The sequence below is a fragment of the Cavia porcellus genome, unplaced genomic scaffold, assembly GCF_034190915.1.
Source record: "Cavia porcellus strain 051 isolate PalLab524CR breed Dunkin Hartley unplaced genomic scaffold, mCavPor4.1 scaffold_8, whole genome shotgun sequence".
NCBI classification, from domain to species: Eukaryota; Metazoa; Chordata; class Mammalia; order Rodentia; family Caviidae; genus Cavia; species Cavia porcellus.
This window is the reverse complement of record NW_026947491.1, coordinates 59,987,039-60,004,018: the sequence shown is the minus strand read 5'-3', so window position 1 is coordinate 60,004,018 and position 16,980 is coordinate 59,987,039. Positions and strand designations below refer to the sequence as shown.

General features: G+C 38.2%; 1 non-coding gene across 1 annotated transcript; it reads right to left on the bottom strand.

The window, feature by feature from the left end:
* Positions 1-4,576: 4,576 nt before the first annotated feature.
* Positions 4,577-4,683, bottom strand: LOC111753355 (U6 spliceosomal RNA). The gene has a single exon (XR_002788162.1). It is a non-coding gene; the product is annotated as a U6 spliceosomal RNA (small nuclear RNA).
* Positions 4,684-16,980: the final 12,297 nt, after the last annotated feature.

Below are 16,980 nucleotides of genomic sequence, written 5' to 3'. Positions count from 1 at the left end.
TGTCTTGGGGGAGGGATCTCTGTTGGGAATGTTTTTGTTTTCTTTGTGCCTGAAGCAAGAGCTGTTGGCTGTGAGTTCCTCCATAATGAATTTAAAAACAATCAAACTGAGTTTCAAGTTGAAAAGATCTCAGGGGAGTTTATTTCCCCTAAACTATGTACCTGTTCTTTGAAAATACTGGCACACTCTTTAGTGCTGCAAAGAGTCAGAAGGATTTGCTGCAATTGTCCCTGATTGGCTGAGTGTTTGAAAAGTCAAGGTTAGAAAATCAATCATGGCTTGGTGCTTTTCCAAGTATGACAAAGTATGATGTTTCCAGTTGAGGAGATCAGTGGAGCTGAAAGCTGATGGTAGAAACTAGTTTGGTTCTCATTGATCATCATGATATCCCTGGAGAGGCATCTGGAACCGTGTCAAGTAGAATCAGTGGCTGACTGGGCTTGGTTTGGGTGTCTCCTGAGAACTGGATGGCATCAAGCGTAGTACAATCAGTGGTGGTGGGGATTAAGCAGAAGAATCTGGGGAAATGACTGGTGGTTGGGAGTTGCCTCCTCGGGTGGTGACTGTGGTGGTCCTGGAGGATCTGGGTAGTTGGCCACATATCAGGTAAAGAAGTCATCATCAGGATCACCAGGCAGAACAGGATAAATCTTTTTAGTCTCTGGGGCCCTCTTTGTAGGGGGTTTGTGATTTTTGTCAGTTGACTTTTATGACTAGGAGAGTTCATGTCTCTTGAGAGGCAACAGGCACAAAGCTAGAGTGCAAAACTCTGACATAGATTTAGTAAAGCATTGATGTAGGGGACCTGACCAGTGTAGTCCTTCCAACCAGGTTCATGCACTTGATTTTAGACCTGGTGGTCTGCTTTTATATTCAGGGTTCCTTCAGGTAGTCAAACAGGACAAAGTTGTGGTCAATCAACTTCACAGAAAGTGCAGAATTGGAGTTTTATTTTACTCTGTAGTTAACCAAAAAGTACCGGGTCCTGACCTAGATCCTTGATCTTTCAAACGAGTTTATGACAGAGGTTAAATAAAAAGAGACAAACTGTATGATTTTTTAGGGCTCCAGGAGAATCAAAGCCCTTTAGTTGAGCTCACAACTCTAAGGGCTATGACAAAGCTTTCTCTGGATTAGTCCACTTTTATTAGGACTAAAACAAAAGGAGAGGAAACTGACGAAAGCACAGGAAATGAGCAAGACCTTGGGAGTCACTTCAAAGACTTCTCCAAGTAGTAAATTTATCCAATTTAGGACAACCATCTTATCTCCACGATAACATTTATGGTAGGATTGAGACTTCAGGAGTGAAATGCTTACAGCTGCAGTCTCTACTTACTTAATTAGTGTTGGAACCAAGGTGTCTTCAAGTTGCAGCCTTATGTAGCCCTTTGAAGTATCTCTGACCTCACAGGCCACTATAGTTGTCATCCATGACCAGTGATTCATAGAAGTTCACTTACTATGAATCAGCTCCCATCACCAGGCAAGGGGCCGAGGCCTAGGACAGACTCACAGATAAACATAGAAAGCCAATTAGTAAAATTTAATTCCTGCTCAGAGCCACTTCGTAGTGGTCTCCAACAAAAAATCCCTTCTTGAAATTTTGCAACATGCAATCAATGGGGGTGATTTTACTCAGGCTTGCACCCATTCTGACTACCTATCGTGTGTGTGGTGAACCGTCAAATGGTGTTGCAACCGACAAGGGTGGGTTCCCCTCCCAAAGGAGAGACCACACAGACACTCACCTAGCTGTTTTCCTATTTTCAGCACTGGAACTCACTGGATATAGGAGAAGTGATGGTAAGTTCTCTGTTTTGTTCTCTCAAGCCTCTGTTTTGTCCTGTCTAAGGAGAGTTTGCCAGGGTTGCCTGGCTAGATGCATCCACAGAATTGCCAGTTATGGCCCAGTTTAGCTCTGTAGGTCTGAGACCCCGTGGGGGACTTTCATCAACTAAAACAACCTATTGCTTATGTTTTCCAGTCATTCAGTCCACACATTCACACACAGGCACGGACGTTAATATATTCCAATCTCCAACCTCAGAGAAGTTTCTTACTGGCACTAGTGAAGGTTGATCAGGCCCTCCTCCACACATTAAGGGACTGATTTTTGACAGACTGACTATTAGGATTCCCAGGGTAGTCCCACCTTGTCCAAAGACCCATGGGAGGTTGCATTCCATCTCCTCTATTTGTTCTGATGAAGTTTCTGCTGTTGAGCAGGGACTCCCAGAGTAAACCACTGAGAAAATTCTGAAAAGAAATTTGGAGGGCATGCCTTCTCGTCTGTGGGCTGTAGAAGTCTCCACTGCAACCAACAGGCCTCCACCAGTCACTCAAATGGTCAGTGCAGCATCTTTCTCTTCAAGGAGCCAAGAATGTTGCAGAACTGATACCGATCTGAAAGGAAGATATTGCACACTAAAGAGTAGGAAGGCAGCAATTTATTACACAAGTGAGTTGACAGAGATCATTCCCAAAGCATCAGCCCCAAACTGCAGCCAGGCTAGGGTTTATACAGGGTTTTTTAGCAGAAGGTACAAAGGCAGAGAGCATGGGAGTATAAGACAAAAGCATTAGTCATCAGTTACAAAGAAAGTTACTCTTGGAACAGGTTGCTGGAGACAGGATGTGTTTTTAAACCCAGGAAGTACAGACAGTGCATCTGGGCACAGCCAGATTTATCTGGCTCATAGGATGTGTTTACAGACTTGAGAAGTACTGTGTAGCTGGGTGAAGTCAACCTTATCTTGGTTTTTATATTTTTTGTATAGAATGAGTATATCTTAGGGCCTTGTTGCATTAGTCAGGCAGGGGTAATTGAAAGTTTTATATTTTCATTGTATTAGGAGTTCAAGGAAGCATTCAAGACACATGATCCCCTTTCTATTGTCCTTTGCTGAACCCAGAAAAACTTGTCTGGCTATAGGAACTCTGTATGGTTCATCTTTCTAGAGGTTGAACTTCTATTTGCTAGGAAACTTTAGGTCTGGGTCCTTAATTTCTCAATCCCACTGCCCCAGATAAGTGTCCTGATGAAGCATCTTCAAACACAATGTGAACTAAGCCAGATAATGAAAGCAGGTTTTAGAAAGATCAGATAACACTGATCCTTGTGGGTAGTGGGATGTAGGATATCATTACCATATAATGACTATACAAACATGAAAATGATTCTTCATGTTAGTAAGTACATAAATTTCATTTGTGTACTGTATCAAAATCTGTTTCAGTGAGCTAGCTATGCCATTTGCTGATGAGATAATGGTCATCTCACAAATTAGTGATACTGGAGGCAGCAATGTTACGGCATTCTGAATCAAACTTCACTGCCCACCATCCTCTAGCCAAAAAGCACGTATTGATGGCCTCTGCTATAATCATATCTGAGTCAAACATGATTCTTTTTTAAAATTTTATTTAAGGAGAAAAAGAAAAAAAAAGAAAAAGGGTACAATTAATACAGAATTAAAAAAAATAAACAGTAGGAAATCAATAGTTAATAGATTACATATTGTCATCTTAGAAATAGTTGTTCAAGTTACAAAATTAAAGCATATAAAGTGGACATTCAAACAGTGAGACTGCAAACAGTTCTGTTCAATGATCCAACCAAAACTCAGTAATATGGTTATCTATCTTATACGCTTTAATATACATGCAGTTATATCCTTTAGAGCACTTTCTTTTTCTCCCTTTTTTACAATGACAATTACACATTTTGGGTTTTATTATTCTCATAGTTATTATTATTTTTTTGAAGAGAATAAAACCAAATGTGACATAACAAAACAGAGTCAGTCAAATCAAAAGGATGGACATAGTACATGGTGTAAAAACAGAATACAAGATGATCAACAATGGTTACCATAATGCCTCTTGCTATCTTAAAAAGAGTTGCCTATATCATCAGTTATAATAAAATTGAACAAAATAGTAAAGAACAAAACCAATAAAACCAAAACATTGGAGACATTACAGGACTTCAAAAGAATGTAGTAGTCAAACCAGAATGGGCATCATAATGAATCGTACTGTCTTCACATTTGTTATCTATACTCTCAAATGTGGTACTATCAAGCAAAACAGAATATAGTAAAATCAGCCAAATCAAGATGGTGAGAGCAATACAGGGTTTCAAATAAAGTTAATAGGAAATCAAAGTGGGTTACTATAATATATCCTGCTATTTTTTATTTATTTTTTCCCTTAATTAAAAAGATAAAAATAAATAAATAATTAAAAAAGGAGCTTGAGATAAAAGAGGACATAACAACAAAACAGCACAGGTCAGAACATAACAATTTAAGTAACATAATGTTTCACCACAAGATATCCCAAGATAAAGGTAGTTACCATAGTGTCTCTTTCCTTGAAATCTTTGAGTATAACTTAGTATACTGTAGCATCAAACATATTGAGACAATGTAAAACCATTCAAGAGAATGAAAGTACTACAGAGTATTTAGAACCAACTAACAGAAAACGAACAATGGTTTCTATATTATCTCATTGTCTATAAAAGTTTTTGTTTGTACTATCACATACAATAAAATCCAACAAGATACAAAAAAATATGGAATGCTTCCCAAATTTGCGTGTCATCCTTGCGCAGGGGCCATGCTAATCTCCTCTGTATCGTTCCAATTTTAGTATATGTGCTGCCGAAGCAAGCATCAAATAAGATTCTTAAAAGATTTCTCCAAAATTATTTGCCAGAAAGGAAGCTAGGAAACATGGAAAAGAAATCTTGCAGATGCAATTAAGATTATGGATCTTAAAAGAGATTAATCTGGATTATCTGGGATGTGCCCAGTCTAATCATTCACACCTTTAAAGCAGATACACAATTCTGGTTGCAATCAGGCAGATTCAGCAGCAGCAGATATGAAGAAATGTGGGGTGGGAAGGAAGGAGGGTCAGAGAGACATGAAGCGAGATAAGCACCTGATCATCGCTGTGGGTTTGCAGATGGAAAAAGGGAACCTGGAGACAGGGAATGTGAGCCTCTGAGAGCTGCAGAACACCCTTATTGACAGAAAATGAAGGCCTCAGTTCTGTAGTTGAAGGGAAGAATGTATAATTTACAGAATTATTTCAGAGGAACCTCATGGAAGGAATGCAGCCTTGCTTGCTCTTGATTTCAGCCCTGTGTGACCCAAAAACTAAGATTCCCAAACTTGCAACCTATAAACTAGAAGAAAATAAATGCACATTGTTTTAAGGTGCTGTGATAGCAATTTTTTACCCTAGCACCAGGTAACTAATAAGATTCCCTAACTACTAAAAAGGTCCCAATCACCAGCTTTCCAAATCCTATGCATGATTTGGCTTTCTTATACAAACGGTCTTTGACTTACTTATTCATCTTTTCACCCTGTTTTACTAGGATGTAGAAATGGATTTTAAAAGCCTATATTTGTTCCGAAGTACAAATCCACACTTACTACTTTATAAGGTCATTTTGAGTTGGGTGTGTGAAGTGTTTCTGGCATTTCCACGCTGTTAAAATATAGGAAAATCACTGAGTAAGAAAAATGTTTGTCCATTTAACATAAAACAATCATCTTTGTGAGGCAAACATTTTTAAATGCTGTTAATGGTGTTAACTCACAGGTTAAACTTCACTTTTTATGGTGAAGAAATACAGTTTTAGAAGTAACCCAGGAATATTGAATATTGAAAAATTCAAATATCTTATAAAAATTTCAAGAAGTATGCAATATTTGATAAGTTCTTGCAATGGAAATTTAGTAAATTTAGTCAGAAATACAAATCATTAGTCATAGGATACTCTAAGAAATATTTGGTTTACTTCCTTCAGTCATTGGGAACCATTTTTAACAAGCATGATGACAAATTAATACTGCTTAAATATGTTTCAATGTAATTCCTAAGTGCAGTTTGAAAGAGCTACTGCTACTCCAACAGTAACACACTTTTTTTGTTGCTGCTGAGCAGTGAACCCAGAGCTTCATGCGTGCTAACCACATCCCATACCACTGAGCTCCCTCTAGCTCTGCAGTAAAACTATTTAATGCATGTAACATGGACTGGCTTTGCAAGGAGAAGCAAGCAGGAAAATCAGAAAAGAATGAGGAAAAATATTAGGAAGGCAGATGGGGTGCTGTGGAACTGGATATGGCTTGAACTCCTACTGTGGTTTATCTTTGTGGTCAAATCGATACTCATCGATAGGGAGATGTCTCGGACTCTGATCCACCCTCTGTGTGCTGATACCATGTTGATACTAGATGCATATGGGCTATTAAGGGGCACAGTTCTGAGCTGGAGCATTCTGCATTTCTGTTCACCAGAGTAAATGATAAAGCCACCAAACACAATTTTCATTTTGTGTCCAGTTTTTAAAGCTAATTCCATTGGCATATATTTTATGTCAAATCTTATTTTCTTAAACAGTGAAAAAGCGAGTTGATTCCAAAAAAAGTCAAACCAGTCAATCAGCTTTCAGTGGTTCAAGGCTAAATCTGGATTCTATTTTTTGTTCTGTCAATGATCCTGGACAGAGAAAATAAACAACTGAGAGGTTTTAAGGACTTCAATTTACACTTTCCTTGTACCATAAAATGACAAAGTATTTGAAGGAAAGGATTCCTTGTTTTTATTTATTTATTTATTTGTTTATATTTTATAGATAAAGACCAATAAAAACAATGAAACAAAATTTAAAAATAAGATTATAGGAGAGTAACAAGGTTAATACATTGCATATTGCTCAGAGTACAAGACATAGGCATGAGAAATTGGTCAAACTATCAGCACAAACCTTTATTTTCAATGAACTAAGGGAAATTAGTAATATAATTATCTTAACTTTCCTTTCTGTGTGTGTACGTGTGTGTGTGCATGTGTGTGTATGTGTGTGTGCTTCTTTTTCCCTTGAAGATAAAGATTTCCATGTCAGACAAACTGGCTTTCAGCCCCAGCTCTACCTCTCAGTAGCTGAGTGACTTCAGATTACATGACCTCTCCAAATGTTAGTTTCTTTACTTTTAAAATGGATGCGATTGTATGTATCTCATAAAGAAGGTATGATAATTAACATTTTTCACACAGTGCCTTGCACATATTAAGTACTCACAAATATCAACTCCTATTATTCTTGCAACTATTAAACAATACTAGCAGATGTTTTTTATAACACATCCAACATTCTTAATTTCACATTGACCTACAGATTTAAGTCATCACTTACATGACTGCCACCATTATTTCACGTAAGCTATTTTTAAAAAAGGTAAAACTCATCTACACACATTCCACCTCCACAGCTTTATATTCCTGACATGTCCTAGCCTGTAAAATTGTCTCTCACTTATGAATTCAAATAGCGCTGCTTTAAAAAAAAAAGGAAAGGAAACAGACAGTGTTGCTGTGAGAAGGAAGCCATCAGTACAGGGCAAACCTGACAACCGAAGGGCAAACCAGCCCCATTTGTCTTTGTCATCAATACTTGGTCCTGTTTTCAATGCTTAGAAACCGTTTCTGTGTATCTGGTTTATTAACTGGGTTTCCATCACTACAAAGTCTATCACGGTCAATCTGGAACCAGAAATGAGCCCTGTAATCTTAATACTCATGTGAGGAGGAAGCTTCCTAAAGGTCAACAGCAACCCAGCCAGGAAGACAGAAAGGCGTCTCCTCAAGGAACAGGCTGGCATTTACTTTCAGAGCACCAAGTGTTATGCAGTCTGTGGGAGTCAGTCAAGAAGTCTTTTGGGTAAGCTACATTGTCAAGCAAAAGGAAGTATACAAAAGTAGGGCTACCATATCTGTATTTGTCAGTAATAGAACATCTTACCCATATTTTGGCAGAGTCACTACATAAAAAGCAAAATTTGTTTTGCTGTCCCCTGTTCTATGATAAAAATCAAGACCTAAGTGTGAATTGTGGTTACCTGAATCTTCGAGTCACAGTATATGGGCTTTGACTCACTCTTTTTGCCCTTATATAGTCATTTAAACTGCTTTGAGTGGTAGGTTTGCGTATCTCTAAAATAATGTTTAGTATAGGATAAAAATATGTGTACATAGAGTAGTAATGAATTAAATGAGATACCACATGGGAAATCACCTAGTGCTAGTGTGTGCTTCATAAATTTTCATGTCTTACTTTATTTCCTACCCTGATCCCTATCAAATCTTGACTATCAATTAATTATATTGGTCAAAGGTTACATAAATCTTTACTTTTCCCACTTTCTGCATGATTTTTTTTTTAATTTCCACAGTTGTTTACAGTCACCCCTGACCAAAAGGGAAATCAAAGTGGGGATTTACCAAGCATTTCCACAGCATATTATGAAATAAAATTGTTGATATTGGGTTTAAACAAAAATTTTAATTACATTTCTCTAGATTTCCTGGAATCATATCAAAAACTTATCCATGTCTGTATTAGCAATATGCATATAAGGACAGGTATTGTTTTTTCCCAGACTCATTAGATTAAAAATAGGAGGAAGTTTGATAGCATTTCAACTGTGGGATCATTTTGGGTTAACTACTGTAATGCTATTTCAGCATAATCATTATTTTTAAGAAATATTTTATGAACCCTGAATTTCTTTTTTTCTAAAACATTGTAATAGCAAAAGTTTTCCCTCTATTTTCATGACGACCCTGATAGTCACTCAAATAATATTATATTTCATAGGAGAGAATGAAATGGCTTCTGTCCAAGGGAGATATTATTCTAGCTAATTATTGGCTTTAAAAATCCAATTTAATACTGAACACACTAACAGACAGATACTGCCAGTGCTATGGGTCACTGCCTTTGTAAAAGACAATCTCCTACTAGTCAGGTATGAAATTATATTGAGGGCCGAATGAGCTAATGGCACCATGTGTGCCCTGAGCTTATGTTCAGAACTCAGCACAGAATGAGTTCTGCAGAGGTTGCTTGGAGTAAATCTCGGTCTAGGACTTTAGAAAGTGAAGTTCATTTACTTTGCAAAGTAAGAGCACATTATGGAACAAATATTATAAAGGATACTCTGAGGGGTTCAAAAGAAATAGAAGACCCTGGGGCTGGGGATTTAGCACAGCGGCATAAGCGCCTGCCTTGCAAGCAGGCAGTCGTGAATTCAATCCCTGGTACCGATAAAAATGAAAAGGACAAAAAATTTAAAAAAGAAAAAAAAAGAAATAGAAGACCCTTAATTCTCAGGAAGTCATTCAGAAATATGAATCAAGAAGAGAACAGATTTACAGAGCAACAGAGCAACATGTCCAGAATAAAGCAGTCCCTCTGCATTTAGATTAGAGGGCTCCATGGAAAAAGGAACAGAAAGTGAAGAAGTCCATCAGGAAAGTCTTCAAGGTTTGCGTTACAATGCTCTATTTCAGAGATAGTAGTGGTCACATACTTTATATAAATGCTTGAATCAGAAACCTGTGACTTGTGAGCAGAAGAAAGGAAGAAAGTAACTAGCTGTTATAGAGTGTTGTAAAAGGTCTGAGTTGGATGCCCAAGTGGGTTTCTTCAAAGCATTTATGGAAATTTTCTATATTGTGAGGCTGGTTATGTAGTCATACATATTTATCAAAGCCTCCTTAAAATATAAGCATAATATAAGCATAAATGAATGCTATTTTGTAAGTTCAAATAATACCTCAATAAAGAGACTTTTTAATAGAATATTTAAAAAAAAAAAAACTAGTCAGACAAGTTGGTGCTTGCCTTTAGTACCAGCACTATGAGAGGTTGAAGCAGGAGAATCAAGTCCAAGTCCAGTCTAGGCAAGTTAAGGCCATCTCAAAATGATAACACTTTTTTTAAAAAATTTTTTTGCAATAGGGTCTCATTATGTAATTCAAACTGACCTTGAACTCACTACATAGCCTTGACTGACCTCAAACCCATGGTGATCCCCCTACTTTAGTCTCCTGAGTGCTGGGATCACAGACATGCAGCCATCACACCCAACTTAAAAATTAAAACTTTTAAAAAGGACTGGGGATGTAGCTCAGTACCAAAGCCCTGTGTTCAATCTTCAATACAAAAAAAAAAAAAAAAAAAATTAAGCTAAATTAGCACAAAATGAATTTCTTCAAGGTTTTCCTTTTTTTTCCTGTTGTATTTAAAATCTGATAGAAAGTTACTAGAGAATTCCTTTAGAAATAAAAATACTTATAAAAATCACACCTTTGAAATTGGATGCAATTTGATTTAACTCTGTATTTTTTTTATGACATACAGTCTGCTGAGTTTAGACTAGAGCATTTTTTTAGACTCACTTTCAGATTAAACAAGGATATTTTCATGCGTATTCCCTAGTAAAATATTTAAGTTTTAAACATTTATTTGTGGGCTAATAAAAAATTTACAGAATACAAACAAGTATATTGCCTTTTCGGATACACATCATCATGAGGTTGAGTTGAGTTTGTGGCTCCTTGACCACCAGATCAGCATCCTTAACAGGTACATAAGACTGTGTCCAGCAGGCCCATTCCTTACTTTTCTACTGTAAATTTGTACTTTAGCTTAATAGTAGCTGACTGTGTGTTTCAGTATGTTTCTATGAGGGATACAGGAAGCAATCTATGTGTTTACTCACTTGGTACAATGGATGCAAAGTGTGTGCATGGACCCAAAAGTGGCAAACAAGATTTTTACCCACCCTGTGCTCCTTGTAACTTTGCATTGCATTGCATGTGTTTACCCAAGCATCACAAGCTGTCCAATAGACCCATACCACCACTCTAAGATTTGTTTAAAAAAAAGTTTTCTTTTGATTTTTCTGGTAGCGGTAGCCCAATTCAGTACTATGGCACATGAAAAACCAGATTTGCAAGTTTTGGAGGAGATCAACAGTGAATCATCAGATTACTGATGCATGGATGATGAAGAGGATCCATTATGGTAAAATACATGCTTTCATAACAGAAGATTGGTGTTGGTATATAATGATGGTGATGACTTTGACATTGCCCATGTGAACCAAAATTCCTATGAACTGGAACAAGAAAGAGAAAGAAAGAAAGAAAAAATTGTAGAGCACACTAGTGACCTGACAGGTGAACAAGCAGGTGCAGCATCACGAAGACTTACTATGACAATAGGAAACCAGAAATGATGCTAACTGTTCCCTACAAGAAAGTATGGGAAAATGAAATATACAGGCTATCAAAGTAAACAAAAAATATGTATGAGACATGTAGTTGTCATGTGTGAAAACTGTCTTGGGTGTGGATGTTGTAGCAAAGCTTATTTTTGTGGTAGAGTTCTATTAGTGTTTTCATTGTAGTTCATATAGGAATTTATTTCTGATGTTATCTTTTAGGTTTTGTAAGCAAGTAAGTACACAGTAATATGAAAATGTTGATGTTTATTCCAAATGTGAAATATATGAGAATATAAGAAAAAAATTGTAAAACATCATATCTCAGAATCAGAGATCTCTGGAGATAATAATGACTACATAAATTCAAAAATCCACATCAGGCACAGTGGTGCATACCTGTAATCCTAGCTTTCTGAGAGGTCAAACTTGCAGAAAGATTGCAAGTTCAAGCCCAACCTTGGCAATTTAGTGAGACCCTCTCTTTAAATAAAAATTTAAAAACACCTTGGGGTGTAGCTCAGTATAAATTCAATTCCTAGTACCAGAATTAAAAAAAAAAGATCCAAGGCGGTAACTACTTCACAGGTGAGATGCTATAGTGATCAGACTCCTTCCCTTGAGATATTTGGCAATAAATAAATTAGCTAAGAGGACAATGACTGATTGATCCAAGAGTAAATCTGACAAGCCTTTGGGTGTTCAGACACATCTGGAATATTGATTTAGACCTTAGAGATCCAGATCTAAATTTGATTTTTGCCATTAATCATTTGTTGTATTCTGGCATAACTTGGGAGATTGGAGGTTTGCAAATAATGCACTAGAAAAGCAAAACATATTAGATTTGCATCACAGGGACATGATGCCTGACACTCATAACTTAAAAAGGAGATTTAATTTGGCTCATATCTTCAGAGAATTCAGTGCATGATCACTCAGCTCCAAGGCAGATACATGGTAGAAGGGGATAGTGGGGCACTACTGTTTACTTCATGGTGGCAGAGAAGCAGCAGGGTAACAACACCAGAGAAGGGAACAGGGACCAAATAAATACTCAAGGTCACCCTCGCATGGCCCACTCAGACACACTGGGAAGTATGCTTTACTAACTGCAGAGGCAGCTCTTGAGCCAATCAAGTTGACAATTTAATTTAGCTATCACAATGAATGAAATCTACAGATTCTTGTTGCTTAGAATATAAAAGCTAAAATATGTAATAGGACATAATCTGATAACAATTGAATCTGTATAATAGATATATAAGTTAATTATCCTACTCCTTATATTTTTGTATACACATATACAGTTCCATAACAAAGTTTTAAAAATAGTATCATTCACATTCCAGTATGAACAGATTTCAACACAGAGCGAGTAGAAAGGTAGTAGATGCAAAGTCATAAGAAGAAGATTCAAGGTCAAGGATTAGTACCTTATGAAAAGTGTGAATCTCCATAGGAACCTCACACTCTTTATCTGCACAAAAGAGATAAATAATCCTTGATGTGTCTTAAATTGTGGGCTACTGTAATTTTCAAATGAGGTAAAGAGTATTCCAAAGATAAACTAAGGCAAAAGCTTTGCAGAACTACAATAACTGCAATGACCAAAACAGAACCTTCCTGAGCTTCCCTTTCTCAGCTATGCTCCCACTTACTAGTGTTTCATCTCATCTGTGGGACAAGTGGCCAGGATCCTTGGTTTCTTTGTGTAAAACAGAAAGGAACTGTCTCCAGGTGGATGGATGTATAAAAGGTAGATGTACAAAGCTCTAGGGTGCACCAGCTGGCAGCCCCAGGAGAAGAAATGGCAGCATGTGGTGGGTAAAGCTCACAACCTCAGTCACTCTAAAAATTTCCTCTCCCCTCTGTGGTTCTAGATCTCATCATGCTCTATGGAATGGTCTGTAAACAGGGAAAAGAACAGAATAGGGACCTCGTTGGTCTTGTGGCTAATCCTTGTTAGGAGTTAAAACTTTAATAACACATTCCCTCAATTCGCACCCCAGGAAATAGATCAAGGATGGGGATAGAGAGAGGAGAAAAACAAATTTAAAAACATGTCATTAGGACTTAGACCAAGAGACCGTAGAGAGAGAGCTGACATACAGATCACAGTGAGAACCATGAGAGAGCTGACATACAGATCACAGTGAGAACCATGTACACAAAACTGAGTTGAGATAACTGTACCTCTCCACCTCCAATGCAATACTTTGGGGAAAGCGCTCATACAAATATGTACTCACACACATGTACTAACACAGACATTTATAGGAGTTTTTAAAAAAAAATGTATACATCAGGAAAAGGAAAATATATAAATACTAGTACTACTTTCACTGAGACATCATGAGATGAATACAAGGTACTTTTGTCTTCCACAATTACAAATGTTACTCAAAGTGGTGGCTATTAGACATTTATTAGTATGGTGAACTGCTAAAGGGAATGTACATTTTTTGGTAGATTTTATCTAAACACATTTATTCACTTTAGAGTCACTCTATCATCCACTCTAGAGTCATTAAATTCATCCTGTAATCATAGACTACAATAGACATTCACATGCCCCCATTTAGTGTTAGTATAACACTAAACTAACCATGAATAATGCACCCCTTGCCAATTCAATGCCCATCCCAAAGATAAGACCCTGAAAAGTAGGTCAAGAACATGTAAACAAACAGACAGAAAGATGCTCCACATAGAACACTGGAAGAGGTGACATAGTCAGAGGTGCCCTGAAGCCAATTGAATTGTAGCAAGTTCCATCTGGGTGTGAGAGTTTTTGACCCCCTTATAAAAGCAGTAAGGAATGAAGAGCCCACATACCCTCTTGATCTCTGGAGCCTCTTACTCTGGTTCTTAACAGAGTAGCACTCTACATTCTCCTTTATTTTCCTTTCCAAAAAAGTTTTCTTGCTCTCTAGCTCTTTGGTCCACATCTGCATTCTGTGGCTGAAAGATGTAGACTCCTGGTTTTGCCTCAGGTATTGATGGCTTGCTACCCTTTTATCCTCCCCTGGGAGAGTGGAGCTCGAAGGCCTGTGATGTTCTGATGAAGACTGTCGTTAACTTGGTGTAGGTTCTTGAAGAGGAAAGTGATTCAAGAACCACCTTCTTGTGGAGTCTGGGAAGATGGTGGAACAGTAAGCAGCAGAGTAAAAGCCCCTCTGAGAGGAACAGTCCAGATGCTGGAATATAGCATTGTGGGGAAGACAAGAAGGAAGGAAGTGGGTCCCCTGGACCCAGGAGAAACTAAAGTTAGAATGGAAGCCCACTGAGAGAAAAAAAGAGAGAGACAGAAGAAATGAAGGAGTGAAGAAAGAAAAGAGAGAGACAGAGAAAAAGAGGAAGGAAGGAAGGAAGGAAGGAAGGAAGGAAGGAAGGAAGAAGGGAGGGAGGGAGGAAGGGAGGGAAGGAAGGAAGAAAGAAAAGAAAAGAAAAGAAAAGAAAAGAAAAGAAAAGAAAAGAAAAGAAAAGAAAAGAAAAGAAAAGAAAGAAAGAAAGAAAGAAAGAAAGAAAGAAAGAAAGAAAGAGAAACGGAAGGCAGTAACTGACAGCACTTTCACCAGAGCCGGTCCCACTGTGCGAGGAGAACCACTGGGATCCGGAGACACAGTGAAGTTGGTGGCTGGCAAGCCCGAAGGCCTCCATGGGGAGACATGGTGGCGGAGGGGAGCAGTGGACCAGAGAACTGCACTTGTTGGCTGTGAGTGTGGGGGATTCAGTCCTCCCTAGACAGTGGGCGACTGGCCACATGCTATTTTGGAATCAGTCAGGATAAGCCCAGAACCAGAACTGCAGCCGGCTTCATTCAGCCACTCCTAGACCACAGTAGACTGTGGAAATTACTTAGACTGAGTCCCACTGCTGTGCGTGGTCCAGTAGCCACTGCCAAGGTTTCCCTAAAGCTATCCCAGCCCACCTGGCACACACTAGCGTGGTGAAGACTTCCTGCCAGCCCTGAAGGGAGGGACCAGCCTGCCCCGCCCCTGCTTACACTCCAGTAGTCACCAGCAGACAGAGAAACAGGCAAACAGCAGAAATCCCTGGCCAACATGCTTCAGAGTAATTATAACCAATACAGGAAGTGCTGGGGACCCCACTACCCACTTGTCCAGAAGAAACCAGGAACATGACAAGAGGAAGAAGCAAAAGGCCATCTCTGGCCTCTAACCCAAGCAGTACTGGTCCAGGAGGTGTAAACACAGAAGAGATCGGGAGACACACACCTGCAGTTCTTGAAGCAACAGCAACTGAAATAAAGAAACAACTTCATGAAGCTATAAAAGAACTTAGAACAGAAATACTATTATGGGTAAAGGAAGATATAAGAAACATAATAAAAGAATTGCTAAGCACCTCTAAAGACACAGATGGAAGAATAGAAGGGCATAGAAAAAAGAAGGAAAACTTCCAATGAAGAATATAAAAAAAAATAGTATATTTTGTATTTTAGTATATTTAGTATTTTTGTATTTTCTATTTTTTATATTTTAGCATATTTTTGTATTTTCCTTTCCTTAAACTTTGTATCTTTAATGCTTTACTGATATTGAAGTTCAGAAATCCCAGTAAGGTGATCTCCGCAGTGGAGCAATGGTACATTTACCCTAGACATGACATCTTTGGTTCCCTGACTGGTAATCAGACATGATACAGTCTTTTCCTTCTAACTAGGGGAAGTAGCCTGTCTGGGTGGAAAAGAGTTTAAGTAGAGTAGACAAGAGGAAAAGGAGAAAGAGGGGAAAAAAGGACGGACAGCAGGGTTTGGCAGTAAGTGCCTTTCTTCCTGGAGCATCTCAGAAGATACCCCAGTGGCTGAAAGGCTCCGGATTCCTTTAGAGCCCTCACCACTGGGGAAGCAGATGAGATGGACCATAGCTGAAAAAGGGCAAAGCTGAGGTATCAGTCATGCAACCACTGCCTTCAGGGAGTGAAGCCCTGGCCCAAGTATTCAATCTCCTCCACACACAGCTGCCTTGCACTCAGAATACAAACAAACCATATGAGCTACCAGACCTGCACTAGAAGCGGGAGATGCAGTCCTGGATAGGTTGCTATTTCCCATTTGAAAAGAACTTGCTCCAAATTCCCAAACAGAGGTCCATTGTCTCAACATCATAAACCTTATTTCTAATTAAGATGATCTACGCCTCTTTCAGAATTATGCATTCCAATTATTAGGGAACAAGGCTACTCATATTGTGCATTAGCATGTAAAGGTTATCATGGGAAAAAATAAAAAATTACTTCAATTACATGAAAGTATTAGTCTTCTGTCAGACTCATTCTGAAATATGGGCTCTTCATAATCCACTTAATGTGTGTATCTTCATTAAATATATTTGTTTGTGGGAAAAAAATTGCTCTTCATCATTTTAACAAAATGCCCCTCAGTGTTATTAAATAGCAGAGTGTCTGTCTGAGCATCAGTTATGAGTTCTGCAATTTCTCACATCCAGTCTGCATGTTATTTGCATCTAAAAAATTCTCTTGACCTTATTATAGAAGATAATTTTACCCGAGGGATGCACACAGAAGCTGACATCAGATCTGCTTTGGCGTTTCCCCCATCATGTGATTACTTATTTTTAATGCTGTGTGTTCTGTAGAAAGCTGACCCCATTACAGAACAATATTAGCTCTATTCTAGACAAATCAAATAAAATCTCAGAAATGGGGTGTCAAATATCAAAATTATGAGAAATTTAGTTAAAGAGTCTTAATTGGCCTTATTTTCAATTCTAGGGACACTTCTTTCAAGAACAGGGCACATGGGGGCCATATAGAGCCAGATCTGAATCCCAGCTCTGCCCCTCCCTACCTAGTGACTTCATTTTTCTTCATTTAGGTTTCATCATTTAAAAGTAGG